General features: G+C 42.3%; 1 non-coding gene across 1 annotated transcript; it reads right to left on the bottom strand.

Annotated features, from left to right (window-relative positions):
- Positions 1–608: 608 nt before the first annotated feature.
- LOC128423795 (U6 spliceosomal RNA) lies at positions 609–712 on the bottom strand. The gene has a single exon (XR_008332859.1). It is a non-coding gene; the product is annotated as a U6 spliceosomal RNA (small nuclear RNA).
- Between the last annotated feature and the right edge of the window lie 14,125 nt (positions 713–14,837).

The following is a 14,837-nucleotide window of genomic DNA, read 5'->3' on the forward strand; positions in this document are numbered from 1 at the left end:
TATTAATAAGTAAAAATCTAATGTTACATTATTTTAAGATTAAAGATTAGGATAAGTAAAGAGGGGAAGGATTTGCTGAACTGATAAATTAAACTGGAATACAAAAAAGGAGGTTAGAGGAGGTCCAGAAAATTAAGTAAATGAAAGAATGTAATGGAAAGATGGAACTGGTTTTTTTATTTGTATTTTTCTTTTTCTTTTTTCATTTTGTAAAACTTTAATAAATATTTTATAAAGAATAAAATAAAAGGTAAAGGGTAAAGGGACCCCTGACCATTAGGTCCAGTTGTGGCCGACTCTGGGGTTGCGGTGCTCATATCGCTTTATTGGCCGAGGGAGCCGGCATACAGCTTCCGGGTCATGTGGCCAGCATGACTAAGCCGCTTCTGGCGAACCAGAGCAGCACACGGAAATGCTGTTTACCTTCCCGCTGGAGCGGTACCTATTTATCTACTTGCACTTTGACGTGCTTTCGAACTGCTAGGTTGGCAGGAGCAGGGACCGAGCAACGGGAGCTCACCCCGTCGCGGGGATTCGAACCGCCGACCTTCTGATCGGCAAGTCCTAGGCTCTGTGGTTTAACCAACAGCGCCACCCGCGTCCTTTTAAAACATATGGAACGCTTCACAAATTTGCGTGTCATCCTTGCGCAGGGGCCATGCTAATCTTCTCTGTATCATTCCAATTTTTAGTATATGTGCTGCCAAAGCGAGTTGATACCAAAAATAAGATTTTCTTAATCCACTATAGAGAAAAGCCCTGTGTAAATAACCTCGAGTGTGTGATTCATTCTGCAACAGTTTTGCCAGCAGTTGCCCAAGAGTGACCTTCTATCTTTCGGGGCTCCTTATCATTTTCTCATCTGGAAAAGGCTGAGACACATTATCCACAAGGGAGTAAGTGGCTTGGGCCAGCTGTATTCAGAGGCCATTAAGAACCATAATTCTTCCAACCACCACCTTCTCCCCGACAAGGTTAACTGTAGACTATAGAACACACAGGGCAGCAAGCCATTGATGTCCACAAAAATAAACTCCATGTCAGTTTCCTTGTTTCCTTGATACCAATTACAGCAAATCTAAAACTGTATAGCCTTTCATAATGCATCTTACTCTCAAAGGCATAACTTTAATAATAAAAAACTAGTAATAACTAGCCTTTCAATATACAGCTTCTGGATTTCTTTATTTACAAGTCCCACTCACAACAAAAATGCTTTTTATAAGTATTTGAAAGTATGGGGATTTTTTGGGGGGGGGGTCAGTGATTGTGCTGATCAACCTGAGATTTTAAAATCCCAGCAGGGTGTGTGTTTTTCATTTTCAATTTTGGGAAATGGGGGAAACACATAAATTTCAATGTTAGTATGATTTATCTGTCAACCCAGAGTTGTAAACTAAAAAAAAAAGTATTTTACATTGAAAATAACATTGAATAGACCTGTGTAAATTTATCAAGGTGAAGTTTTGTTTGCTGCTAGATCAGATTAACAGAAACACTGCAATTCTAAAGAAGATGTGCATCACCTGTGCATGGATAGGTACAGATACAGATAAGTAGGGACGCTGGTGGCGCTGTGGTCTAAACCACTGAGATTCTTGGGCTTGCCAATCAGAAGGTCAGCAGTTCGAATCCCCATGACAGGGTGAGCTCCCATTGCTCTGTCTCAGTTCCTGCCAACCTAGCATTTCAAAAGCACACCAGTGCAAGTAGATAAATACATACCACTGTGGCGGGAAGGTAAACGGTGTTTCCGTGCACTCTGATTTATGTCACAGTGTCCTGTTGCTCCAGAAGCAGTTTAGTCATGCTGGCCACATGACCTGGAAAGCTGTCTGTGGACAAACACCGGCTCCCTCAGCCTGAAAGCGAGATGAGCGCCGAAACCCCATAGTTGCCTTTGACTGGACTTAACTGTCCAGGGGTCCTTTACCTTTTATGGTGAGAGGCAAATGATGTACTCCAGGACAGGCGCAAGTCGGGACCAAAGGGCAGGAGCAGACTTCATGGCTCAAGGTAAGCCAATGGTGGCCTTCTTCAAGAACAGGCAAGGGAGTCTGCTTGGCTCTTGGGGTGACAAGTTGCTCAGACTGAGGAACGAAGCATTGGGCAACAGTTTCATTGATTCAGCCATGTCTCAATTGGCTGGGCCAAACAGCACCTAGTCATTTGGTGGGTGCTGCTTTAGCTCATCAGGGAACAGGCTAATAACTCGTTTTGCCCAAGAACTACTTTGAAAATGGAGCTCCCCATGGTCTGGATCTCTGAAGCATATCTCCACATCTCAGCTCTGAAAAATTAATAATTATAATTTGGACTTTTTTATTTTAGTTTTTTATTTTAATTGGCGTATTATGATTGGATATATTAATTGGATGTTTTTTATTGGAAAATCAATAAAATTATTTTTAAAAAAGAACTGCTTTGATTATGCTGGGATCAAGATACTACTACTACTACTAATTGTATTTGTATCCCTCCCTCCCCAGCCGAGACTGACCTCAGAGCAGCTAACATCATACAAACAACACAATATGCATAAAAACAGACATCAATTAATTAAAATACATCTTAAAATTAATTCAGACAAGTTAAAATCTGGGCAGGTGACAATTGTCAGGGTGGAATTGAGAGTGGTTAATACTTGCCAAGACCAACTGTTTCCATTGATCATACAAGGACCTGTGAGTGGGTTGGGGGCCTCCTTCGGGCTTGTTTTGTACAAAGGAAAGTAAGTCAAACTGCATCCTGCCCAAAGGCCTAGCAGAACAGCTCCATCTTGCAGGCCCTGCGGAAAGATATCAAATCCCTGGTCCCTCGTGCCAGAACCTTTTGGTGCCTCCAGACTGTCCCTGTATTGTAGGAGGGATTCAAACACATACCATAAATTTAGGCTTGCACAGTTCAAGTGAATTGAAATGCTCTGTCACCCTGGCATATTTTAAAAAGAGGGTTTTTTTGTGGTTAGGGAAATGCACTGAATGATGAATGGTGAATTCAGGGTGAATTCAGAATGAATGTTCATTGTCGTATAACCTCTTCTCATGGACGTAGCCAGATTTTTTGTTGGGGGGAAGGACTTTGCTGGGGGGGCAGGACTTGTGTTAGGGGGGCAGAACCAGTGTGATTGGTCAGTTAGTTAAGTATTTCTATTGTTTTACTTGATCTGGGGCGGGGGAGACTGTCTCCTGCCCCCCTCGGCTATGCCCATGCCTCTTATTAAAAAATTCAGAACGAATGTTCAGTAAAGACTCGGCAGAGTCTGACCTCCCTGAAAGATTTGTTAGGATGAATGCTCAATAAGCAGGTCATCTGGAGGAGCTCTTATATAACACATGAGATGTGGACACCAAACAAATATAGTGACTTGGGTATATAGAGCTACTTTGGTAAGCCTACAATATTTCAGTAATGCTGTTATTGAATTCTGTTTACTCTCCTCTGCCTTGGACAGCAGAGATTCTAGGCTATATCATAAACCATTTAAAAAGCTCCCCTCAGTTTTAAAAATAGTTTTCTATGTGACATAAGGAACTATTGTTCAGCAAAAGAAATTTAAAGTCCCCTTGGGCGTATGGAAGCAGTTTCCCATGGGTGGTGATAGTCATGGTTCTTAAAATGCAGCAAAAACAATGTATGAATTTGATGCTCGCTGGCATTGTTAGTAAGTCCAGTGTTGAAGCTCTGTGGGGTGAGGAGGAAATTGATTGACCTCATTTTCTGACTTTCCCTGCTATAGCTTAGACTCTGACTCAATATTGATAGATCTTTGGACAGGGAGGGAAGCCATGCAATCGTTATGGAAATGCAAGCATGCTGCTTTTAAAATCTAAAAGTATAAAGCTGCTAGCATGAGATACTTGCCATTTCTGCTCAATCCGATACCGGTCAGAGTAAAATTTGAACATCTCTTGCAGAATTTACATAGCGTAAATTCTCTATAAATAGCACCTTCTCCACTAACAATAGCAGTGACCATCTATTATTTGATCAAGGGCACTTTTTAAACAATACTTTCGGGGCTTTGATCTGGCTATGCTGCTGAAAGGCTGCAGGTTGCTGGTGCAGAATAGGTTGTGCCCCAAGAGAAATCTCTCCAACTGCACACAGTTCAAAATCCATTATGATTGTTCCACAGCCAAACATTTGATGCACTGATCAATGTCGAGGCTCGAGAGTGCAGAGAAGGAAGAACCGTGTTTGCTGCTCTCAGCTGCTTTTTATTTGCCCCAAATATGTGGATTTTTAAAAGAAAAAAAAAGAAGGAAAAGCAGTTTGGGAGGGGGAATAGAGAGAGAAAAAGAGAAGCAAGTCTCAGAACTAAGAGTGTCTGGGGAGGGAAGAAAGTCTCAGAACTAAAAATTAAAAAAAACAACTGTTCCTTTGTCTTCAAGTCTTATGTGGTCATCTGTATAAATCAAAAACAGCAGACTAATGTTGCATGTACTACACACAGCACCCCTAAGGAAAATTAACTTCTTTCAGCTTTTTGAAGGCACATGAACATTACTTTATGATTATTATGTTTATGATGGTGGTTTTGAAGCAATTGAGAAAAACTACTGAATGAAAAAACACCCTTGGAAAGTTAAGTCTTTCATTCACTAGATGCAGATCAAGGAGAGAGAGAACCAGGACCTTAGATAAACAGAAGGGCATTTATTGTTTATGGTGATATTCCCCCCACCCCACCTACAAAATATACATAAAACAAAAATATGATCATCAGAGACAGATCGGCTTGAAAAAATGGGGTATATTGATATCAAACTTTGCTTCCTCACGAGCCACTCGCGTATATGCCATGTGACTTTAAATGCTCATCAGTTTTACCAAAAACTTCATACGGTTGCGTACAATAGACCTGACTCTGAATAAGTCCTTACAACTTTTGCAGGACCTTTTTAGTAGTGGTGCCCTCCTTATGGAAATCTCTGCAAAGTTCTCTTTGTAAAAAAATTAGCTTTTTGCATGCTTCCATTGTAGAGTCCAGGACATAAACAAAGACTAAGGGGGCATCTGACAGCACACCAAAAAGATAAAGGTGCTTTTCAGCGATATAACCAAAGTGAATCTGAAACTAAAAAGTCTGTTTCAGGTCAGCTCGAATTCAGTTTTGCCTAGTGCATTGCCATGCAGTGTCCTGTTGGTATCTTAGTCATCTGTGCTGAACTCTGCCTACTAGACCTCCGTCTTTGGGGAATTTGTAGCATCTGATATGGTCCGGAGCTGGTCCTCTAACCTATAGGGCGAACCTTAATAACTAGCCTTCATTTAACTTTTTACTATTTGACACCACTGCCTGACAATTTATTTGACACCAAGGCCAGCCACCTTCCCAAAGAGGAAAATCAGCTGCCATGGTGTCGAGGGACTTGTGTTCAATGGATTGCTATTCGGCGTGCTGCAGTCTCTCATCTTGAACTGACATTATACTCCACTCGTCACTATCAGTGTCAGAAGTTATATCAGCATCTGTAGCGGCAGCTGCATCTTATGGATGAAAAGTCTCAATGTTTACCTTAAAATGCCAATCCTCCCACACAATCGACATTCACAGAAGGGCTCCACCGTTCATTTCTAGCGGCCCTGAAGATGTGTCTGGAATAAATGAGGCATGGGGAACAGTTTGAATGTGGGACAGTAGTCAAGATGCCAAGTATTTTGGTTTTGGAAATAATTCATCCTCGTTGGATGCATGGCTACGATAAGCTTCTTAGCATTGCGCTGCAATCTGAGGAACAAGTCGCAGAAGCTTTTTCAGTTTTATTCAGTAGGCATTGACTTTTTTGGCCAGCCTGAACTGAACAGACTCTCAGTGAAGGCACTATCTGAACTTGGCATCAGATGTTCAAAGTATTGGCCATTGGGGAGTAAATTAGGCTGTGGTGGAAGAGTCAGATTGTTGCACCTCAACTTGCCCTTTCCATGTAGGTTCGGTGGTACAGCATTTCTTTGTATACATAAGGAGAAATGTTTGACTCCCAGTTTCTTCAGGTAAGGCTCCTTGTCTGAAACCCCTGAGAACTTCTACCAGTCAGTGCAGACAACGATCCAATGGTCTCGGTCCACGGCATCTTCCTATTTCCCCAAGTTCACAAAAAGTCAGAGCAGATGGAATAGGTCTCAAAAAGACAATAGCCCCTTCCCAGTTGTCCTTTACCTGTAGCTTCTCCATGTTGAAGAGGGCGGTGGAATAAAGGGAAAAGAGAACTAAATGGATATATAAGAATATGCAGGGATGGTGGGGAACCAGGGGAGGAGAAAAAGGGAAGTTGTAAATGATTGTAAAATATGTATGAGGGGAATGTTGATTTCAATGTGAATGTGGTTTTCAAAATTATAATAATGAAAAAGTATTTTTAAAAATATATAAAAAATGAAGACAAATCATGCTCACCTTTCAGTGATAGCATCTGCCCCCCACTTCTTCCTCTCTCATGGTTTATATACATCCAGAAATAATTATATCCCGACTCTAAAAGAACATGCTATAGTCACTAAGGCTGTATAATGAGAGAAGAATGGGAAACTGGGGGGGCGGATATCATTCATTCTGGTGGGATAATGTTAAGCAGCTTTATCTCTTCCATATGACAATATTTTTGTCTCCACTTTTACTTCTGTCTTATATGTTTGGGGAATGTAAGCATGTAGTTGTGGTCCTGGCTGGTTTCTGTAATATTATTGAATGTTTTACAGCACCGAGTACACTTATCACCCATTTCAAAATGGAAAATGATGTGGATGACATTGCTATTCAACATTTCTTGTTCACTGGAAACCAGTCAGGTGCAGATACTCTTTCTTTTTCCTTTTGCCAGGCCACACGGATATTAGAAAATTAGACTACAAATTCCCCACATCACCTATAGGACAACCTGGAAGTCCAGATACTTTTCATTACCCACTGAGAGGATGAAATCTTCATCTATAATTGAGCATAGCTTTCTGAAAAGCTTTGATAAGGCATTGTGTTTTTCATGCAGAAAGAAAGGAAATGGATTTTCCTATGGCAAATTGATAGCAGAATCATTCACAGAGTAGGAGAAATGTATGCTACCAAACAGCCATATAGCAGCTTATATGTATGTAAGAAATATCTAGGTACTATATCAGTGAATCCATTAGCATAACTGAATTAACAAAAGAAATAAATAAATCAAATTTAATTATGCATAAGAAGGCCCCTTGTGAAATGTCTGATGTTTGACTCACTGTTGACATTCCTAGCTCATTTCCATTTCCTCACTTCCCTTCTAAAATGAGCTGTGATTAGATTTCAAAGGAGCAGTTCTCCAACATTTCCCAAAGGCAGCCGTCATGTCACATAGCATGCTTCAGAGCCCATAACCTCTGCATATGCACAGAGGTTACCCTCACATCAAAATGCTTTTAAAATAACTTAAGTGACAAGAGAAGACAATTTCCTTCGCAAATTAATCGTTGGGTTGTATTTTGATAAGGTGTAATTTTTACGTAGATGAGGATTTAATTTCGGGGGCTGAAAGGTAAATATTCCACCCCCCTCTAATGGACTCTTGCTACATGCAGATAGAAAGATGGGCTCTAAAATGCATTTTGTATCTCTTAAGTCCCAATGTACACTCCCTTTGACAGCTCAAGTTCAAACCAAGTACTTATGTGTACCATGTTTAATAATATGGCACTGCCAGTTATTAGTGGCACACAGTGCTTTTTTTCTAAAAAAGAATGTTTAGGGGTACTCTCATTTTGACTCAAGAAAATCACCATTTTATAGTTCAAATCGAGGAAAATAAATACAGTAAATGGACAAAAGTACAAAGATTCACAAAATGTTTAGGGGTACCTGCATACACCCCCCCCCCCCGGAAAAAGCACTGGTGGCATCCATGATTTTCTGCAGGGTTTTCTTTTTCAATCAGTGTCCAGATTGGGCGTGGGCTTAATGAAACTCTCAGCCAAACGTAACTAAAAATCACCCCCTTCCTTATAGAATCACCTTATAAAAACAGCAGTTAAGAGGGCTATCACAAAAGTTTAAGAGGCAGGGAGACCCACACCAATTCTCCCAATGTGCAGACCTCCCTATTTTCCAGGGACAGTCCTGGATTTACAGCAGCCATCCTGGTTTCTGATTTGATCCCAGAATGTCCCATTTTTCCTTAGGACGTCCCTATTTCATTGGATAAATGTTGGAGGGTATGGAGTTATGCGATCCCCAAGCCAAAGAGATAAGTAACTAGACAACCTTTAGAAGACATCTGAAGATAGCTCTGTATAGGGAAGTTTTTAAATGTTGAATGTTTTATTATGTTTTTATATATGTTGGAAGCCGCCCAGAGAGACTGGGGCAACCCAGCCAGATGTGTGGGGTATAGTAATAGTAGTAATAATAATAATAATAATAATAATAATAATAATAATGGAATAGGATGCCCCTATTTTCATCAGAGAAATGTTGGAGCCTATGTCATGGACTGCTTCTTCCTACAGACACTAAAATGGTGGTTTGGTCCCTGTTTAAATGTGCATGTTTCCCTCACAAGAAACAGTGCTGTCTATTTATTTATTTGAAGCCTGGTGCCTTTTGTGCCCTCCTGAAAAGTAAACCAGGTTCTCAAAAATCTACAAATATTTCTCTTTAAGAAGTAGGATCTCATTTCATAAGAATAGCTGTGAGGCTTCCAGGAGCGCAATGAGTGGTGGAATCACTCAGTCCGAACGGGAAAAAGGAAGCTTTTGTTTTAAAACACCAGAAGGAGGGAGGTGGGGCGAACCAGCCTCCTTCCCCCCCCCTTGTCTTCCTCTGAAGCAGGCTAGAATTGAAGCTGTTTTGCCGTGAATTCCTAATTTGTTCCTTTTGCACCCTCCCTGTGGCTAGATCGAAAAGCAGTGTCGGATTCCCAAAGCAGCGTATCTCACTGGGGTTGGGGTTCCCCCACCCCCACATCCAGTGTCTGAATGGAGGAGAGCTAGGACTGTATTTCCAGAAGAAAGTCTCACGCTGGCAGCTCCTTGCTGAAGAATGAATACATGCCAGGAGCATAGACCATTTGTCTGCTGATTAATACAGGCCCCAGGGGACCGGCTGTTGGCTCTCATTTCATTCCTCTTTCTCTCACGGCGAAATCTTCCCGCCCACTCCCGTTCCTCTCGGCTTCAGAGTAGCCCTGGTTCTCATCTCCTACGTTATTTAAATCTGCTGTACAAATTAAAAAGAGGACTTCGATATTGTCTGAAATGCGTTGGCTTGCCTTGAAGGTTAAAGCTTGCACGCACGCACGCACACACACGCATACGGACTCACAAAGTAGCCGTTTTCATCTGGAATGCAGCCCCGCTCATAAAGAATGCACTTGGTATTCACGAGAAGCATGCACGAATTCCCATAAAGAGTGCCACTGTAATTTAACGCCATTGCTAAAAACAGTGACGGGAGAGAGGGGAGCACTTAAAGCAAAATGTCACGGTCGCAAAATGGATGGCGTGTCATTTTGCCTGTTGTATGCAGGGCTCGACTTACAAGACTTTCCCCTTTGCGTTGGCCGACTCTCCCTCCGTCGAAAAGCAGAGAGATATTTTACTGCTCTGAATACGCAGCGCCATTGATACAAGGCTCTCAAGGGTGGTGGTGATGCATGCGCATTTTACACACTTATTTTTCTCTGATATCTAATAAGAAATGTGTGCTTACTGCAATAACCTTGCATTACTCATGCTACTCCTGAGAGAGACAAAACACTCTGAGAGAATCCAGGAACCGTAGTCACCTCTGAGCTGTCTCTCTATTGTGTCTGCATCACAATACTTTCCAGGATCAACAAAGAACCTTGTGGCACCTGAAAGACTCCCAAACAAGAAGGTGGCTTATATTTTTATGCCGCAAATATACAGTGATGCAGGAGAATATATACGAGGGTCGTTCATTAAAGATTTCCCCTGACCCACTTCCGGTTATCGTAGGAGGATGAAATTGCACATGTATCACAATACATCTCCCCATAGGTAATGTGGTAATTTGTAGCTCTGAGCTCCTAACAGTTTCTCTGTTACGGGTGCTAACATGGAGTCACGTCTGATAATGGAACCAGTTGAATGCAGAGCGGTCATCAGGTTCCTGTACTTGAAAGGGCGCACACCATGGGAAATGTTCAATGAGTTAAAAGGGACTTATGGGGAGGATGCCACATCGTATGATGTAGTCAAGCACTGGCATCAGTTCAAGTGTGGTCTGACTTTGGTGGAACAGCTCCTGTTCCCGGGCGACCAGTTTGCCATTGATGAAGACACCATCCGGCAAGTGAAGGCCACCATTTTGGAGGATCGCCGTATAACCGTTCACCAACTAGTTGCAGATGTCAAAATAAATCAGTGTGGGCTCTGTAGAAAAAATCATCCATGACCATTTGCACATGGGAAAGGTGTCTGCACGGTGGGTTCCCTGGCTGCTGTTGCCTTTCCAGAAGCAGGAACAAGTCACATGCTCACGGGCTCTTTTGGCCATGTGTCACGAAAACCATAATGACTTCTTCGTCAGACTAATTACTCAGGACGAAACATGGGTCCATCATTATGACCCAGAGACTAAATCCCGGTCCCAACAATGGAAGCACTCTGCCTTACCACCTCCAAAGTAGGCACATGTCCAGCTGTCAATGGGCAAGGTCATGCTCACGGTCTTTTCGGACCAGCGCGGAGTAGTGATGATAGATTTCCTGGCATAGGGTACCACAATTACCAAGACATACTAAGCTTCACTGCTGCAGAAATTGCGGAAGGCCATCAAAATCATGAGGCATGGTATGCTGGCCAAAGGTGTCCGCCTCCTGCAGGATGACGCCCAAGTTCACAACTCGCATGCTGCTCAAACTGAAGTATGGTCCTTTGGCTATGAAATCCTTCCTCACCCCCTTATTCTCCGGACCTCACATCATCAGACTTCCACCTCTTTCCAACCATGAAGTTACTTTTGAAGGGAAAGCTTTTTCCAGATGATGAAATGCTAATTTCTGAGTTGAAGTTGTGGCTTCTGACGCAACCTGCTGACTTCTAAAGACGAGGTCCCTCTGCCTGGTTCCCTGTAACCTCACCTCTCACATTGAGGGAACCACCAGAAGGCCCTCAGAGCTGGACCTCAGTGTTTGGGCTGAACGATGGGGGTGGAGACGCTCCTTCAGGTATACTGGGCTGAGGCCATTTAGGGCTTGAAAGGTCAGCACCAACACTTTGAATTGTGCTCAGAAACGTACTGGGAGCCAGTGAAGATCCTTTAGGACCAGTGCTATGTGGTGTCGGTGGCCACTCCCAGTCACCCATTATGTAAAAGAAGGAAGGTTTTCTCCCTGCTCTATCCATCTCACCTCTCTTCTTCCCCCACCTCATATTGTCTAACATTAGCGCCTCACAGCAAATGTAACTGATCTGTAGAAAGGACTCTATGAACTGAAAGCACAGATGCTGTATGTGCTTTTGTTACCCAAGAACATCTTAATAAAAACAATTTAAAAATACTGAAATAGAAGAAGGCTAACAGCCAGTGTCACTCCCTGGATTGGATGTAACTGAAATTGGTGGAGCAGCGGCCAATTTGCTGTAATGCACCAATTTACCTTAATGCACTAGCTTTCTTTGGGGGCGAGGGATATTATTACAATGATGTCACATCATGCCTTGTTTTCAACTCTATATTAGCAGAGACATACAGTAAGGCATGGGAGTACATCCACTTGTCTCCCCATAGCATGTCCTTCAGGTGTTAAATGTCACTATGTGCCAGCTATGAATACCAATGGCATGAACACCATTTGCTCACAAAAGAGGAGTGAAATAACTATTTGGCACCATGGATAACATTGCAATAGTCATGATGAAGTATAAAAATAGCCACAAGGAATGCTCTTAAAATATACTCTCCTTTCTCATATTTAATTTTGTAATATCGGGACGCGGGTGGCGCTGTGGTCTAAACCATAGAGCCTAAGGCTTGCCGATCAGCAGGTTGGCGGTTCGAATCCCTGCGACGGGGTGAGCTCACATTGTTCGGTCCCAGCTCCTGGCAACTCAGCACTTCAAAAGCACATAGATAAATAGGTACCACTCCGGCGGGAAGGTAAACGGTGTTTCCGTGCACTGCTCTGGTTCGCCAGAAGCAGCTTAGTCATGCTGGCCACATGACCCGGAAAAACTGTCTGCAGACAAATGCTGCCTCCCTCGGCCTATAGAGCAAGATGAGCGTGCAACCCCAGAGTCGCCCACGATTTGACCTAATGGTGAGGGGTACCTTTACCTTTTATTGTAATATTATGTGGCCTTTTAAACCTTGTTCTGAATACTATCCCCTTCCATCTCCTTTGGAAAACTAAAATGATGACCAAGGAGCAAAGGTTGGACAATCCAATAGATTTAGGATGCCACAAAAGTTCAGACAAGGATTTCCTCCACCGCTCATGAGAAGGTTAACATATTTTTGGAACAGCCTTTAAGATCAGGAGGTTTGGTAAAATATGCACTGTCTAATTTATGATCCAAAACTCCATGGTGAATCATAGGTAGAACTGTTAAAGTAATTACCCCGGAAAGTCAATGTAATGAATACAGAATATGCGTTGGCATTATTTCGCTAATCTTTTCTATTGGCCAATGTATCATTTTTATTGTTCATTTACTTATGTAATATAGTCTTTGGTGTGAATTATCATCGCTAATATTCCCCTTTTTTTCTCTAGAATGACTCATTGCAGCTCTAGGACAAAGGTAATATTTGAAGCAGAACTGGCCCAAGATATTTTGCTACCAGAAGCAAAGGACAAGATGGTTTCCCCTACTCTTATTCCACAGGCAGGAGGCAACTGGCATGGCACTTGAATCGTTCGTCTATAGTGGCAATGTGTCTGCATCTTCCTAGCTAAGGAGCTAGGAGTAGGGATGAGGATGGGGTTTTCTGTTTGGTTCACATTTTAATTCTTATTCTCACTTTCTGGAATGATACACAAACCGAAACACAGCTTTCCTTCAAAATCCACGCTCTTTCAAATTTTGCAATGCAATTCTCCAGCCAAGTAATATGTGCAAAAATGTGCATATTGTGGGAACGTATGCATAAAAATGCACATACCGATGAAAATCACAAACAAAAACTTACTGCATCTTGGGGAAATTGCCCACAGAAATGTGACTATGAAAGGAAAGAAGTACTAGTGTGCTGACGAATTTTCATGAGGATTTTTTTATATATTAAAAAAACACCCACAAACTGATGTAGAAATGTGGAGAACTGGATTTAAGATGCATGAGGGTGGGAAGAAACTGAAAGAAACTGAAGTTGCCAGATTGGTCTATCCCTAGATAAAAGGTCGCCACCCTACAGTATCTGCTGCATGAGGTAGTCATCTCACACTACTTAATGATAGGACTGGCCCTGGTCTGAGCAGTTTGTGTAAGAGGAAGGAATTTGGTACTCGGGAAACGTTGACCACTTCAGTATTTTTCCAACAGCTTGTCTACATTTAGATATAACTATTGATTGAAGCAAGGTCAGAGATTACTCTGAGGCGGTCGCCTCATCAAGCATTATTCTGAAGACAATGAAGGTGCAATAAATGGATAGTTATTTTATTTATTATTATATTTTATTGGGGGGGGGGTTGGATTTTCTTTCCCAGGAAACAAAATCGGGTGGACCACCCTTGCTTTTTTGCCACTTCTTTCCATTAGAAAGCATTTTTGTTTCTCTCTTTGTTATTCTAGCCATCATCAAATTAATAGCAATTATTCCATTTTATTGCATGGGTTGTTTGCATTGTCCCATAGGTATCACCACAGGGGCAGCAGTGTGTGCTGAGGGTGGGGTGGGGGACAGAGAGCCCACTCCAGAAATCGACCTCTGCCTGCCCCCCACAAAGTTAGCTATTGGCTGGAACTCAGGACTCCGGCAAAATGTGCTAAATTGTGAGCAAGTAGTTCATCCTCTTTCCTGGCAAATGACTTGGTACATTATGCCTCAGCTCCGTTCAGTCAAGATGGTTTCCTTCAGGCACCGTCCAGCATAATGGCAGAAAGGACTAAGTGTTGTATCAATAAAAGAGACAAAGCATTTCCTCGTAAGCCGCTTGGCACATTCTGCCAAAGAAAGGGGGAAGAGAAGGAGACTGGATGAATTTGAGGCACTAGAGAAAAGAGGTAGAGAGAACAATTTCAGCTGCTATCAAGGTAATAGGGAAGTTTTTAATGCTTGATATTGTATCGCTTTTTTATTCTGTTGGGAGCTGCCCAGAGTGGCTGTGGAAACCCAGCCAGATGAGCGGGGTATAAATGCTGTTGTTGTTGTTGTTGTTGTTGTTGTTGTTGTTGTTGTTGTTGTTATAGTTACCCACCACCTTTCCTTCCTCAACATATTAACATTTCTTCCTGAGAACTCTTCATGTGTACACTGAATTCATGGAGAGGAGAGCTGCCATCACCGACCTAATTCTTATCACCAGTTTGCCTGATCTCCACACTCCTGATTTCCACACTTCAGCAGAAGGTCTGAATAGGAAACCTAGCAACTCCTCTCTGAGCTACTATTAGCTGTGGAGATACAACACAGTTGCCTGAAAGCTTTCCACTTCACGGCTAATACAGTTCCCGCTGTCCCTTGAGCCAAACTTGACTACTGCCTAGAGATGAAAAAATCTGTCGATTCTGGTCCCTTTCCGTTTCTCAGTTTTCCAATCAATTTTTCTCTCTCTCCAGTCAATTCAGTTCTCCACATTTCCACATGTCCTCATGAAAATTCATCAGCATTTTAGTGCCCATTTCTCCTAATGCATACATTCTCAAAGGCAATTTTGCCTGGTACATATCCTTTAAAA

This window comes from Podarcis raffonei, chromosome 11 (genome assembly GCF_027172205.1).
Source record: "Podarcis raffonei isolate rPodRaf1 chromosome 11, rPodRaf1.pri, whole genome shotgun sequence".
Taxonomy (NCBI): Eukaryota; Metazoa; Chordata; class Lepidosauria; order Squamata; family Lacertidae; genus Podarcis; species Podarcis raffonei.